Genomic DNA, 993 nt, shown 5'->3' on the forward strand with positions numbered 1-993 from the left:
AATCCCTATTTTAAAATCCCCTTTCTCAAACCAGGCTGTTCTGAGATTCCTGTCAGAATGACGTAGTTCTGTACAGACCCCTCCCACGATAGTTGATTGACAGTAGTGTTTCAGCACAGACTGGACTGGTGTCTTACCTTAGACCCGCCCTGACTGAGCTGTCATCAGTCCACCATTGTGTCGACTCCGGTGCAGGGGAAGATGAGAATGTCTCAGATTAAGCGATTGAGGTGCTTTATTGTTGGATGTAATAATGAATATAGCAATCGTCATTTACTCCCAACATCTGAGCTGCTGAAGATGCAGAGGATTAAGGTTACTTTCGCTTTGAAGTGAATGCGCCACTCCCGATCAGCCTAAATGCATCTATGTTCGCTCGAATCATTCATGATCCAGCCTCATCTACAGAAGAAGTGAGTATAAGAGTTTTTTATGAATCTTTGCAAATCACCTTTCTTAATAATGCGCTAAATTAGCAAGTTTCACGATGAATGCGGCTAAAGTAAACAGTCTCTCTGAGAGCAGCTCGGAAGAGATGGGCGGGGCCTGCAGAGCTCATTAACATTTAAAGCATCATGGACTATAATGGCTTGATAAAAACAGAGCTGATTTTTACAGGTTTAAAAAGGTGTTTTTTACACTAACATTGAGAAATTTTAACCAAAGTATGTTATAGACTTTTAATTAAGACCCTAAAGAATCATATCAACTTGTGCAAAATGAGCATCCGATGACCCCTTTAAATTATTGCACTCACCATATTAGCGCCACCATCGTCTCTCCTCCACTGCAATCGCGGGTGCTGTATGAGTAAAATTAACTTAGACTCCTCATAAACAACATCGAGTGAAAAAGAAAAAGGAAAAGACGAAAATAATCTCAGTCGATCTCGCTGGTCCGGGGTTCAAGCGCGGTTTGTCCGCTGCAGGCGCGTGAGAAAACTAACGTTAGCTAGCTAACGGATGAGAAATGTCCCGTCGTTTAGACAAACAA

The sequence above is a fragment of the Sinocyclocheilus anshuiensis genome, unplaced genomic scaffold (assembly GCF_001515605.1).
Source record: "Sinocyclocheilus anshuiensis isolate Anshui unplaced genomic scaffold, SAMN03320099.WGS_v1.1 scaffold4810, whole genome shotgun sequence".
NCBI lineage: Eukaryota > Metazoa > Chordata > Actinopteri > Cypriniformes > Cyprinidae > Sinocyclocheilus > Sinocyclocheilus anshuiensis.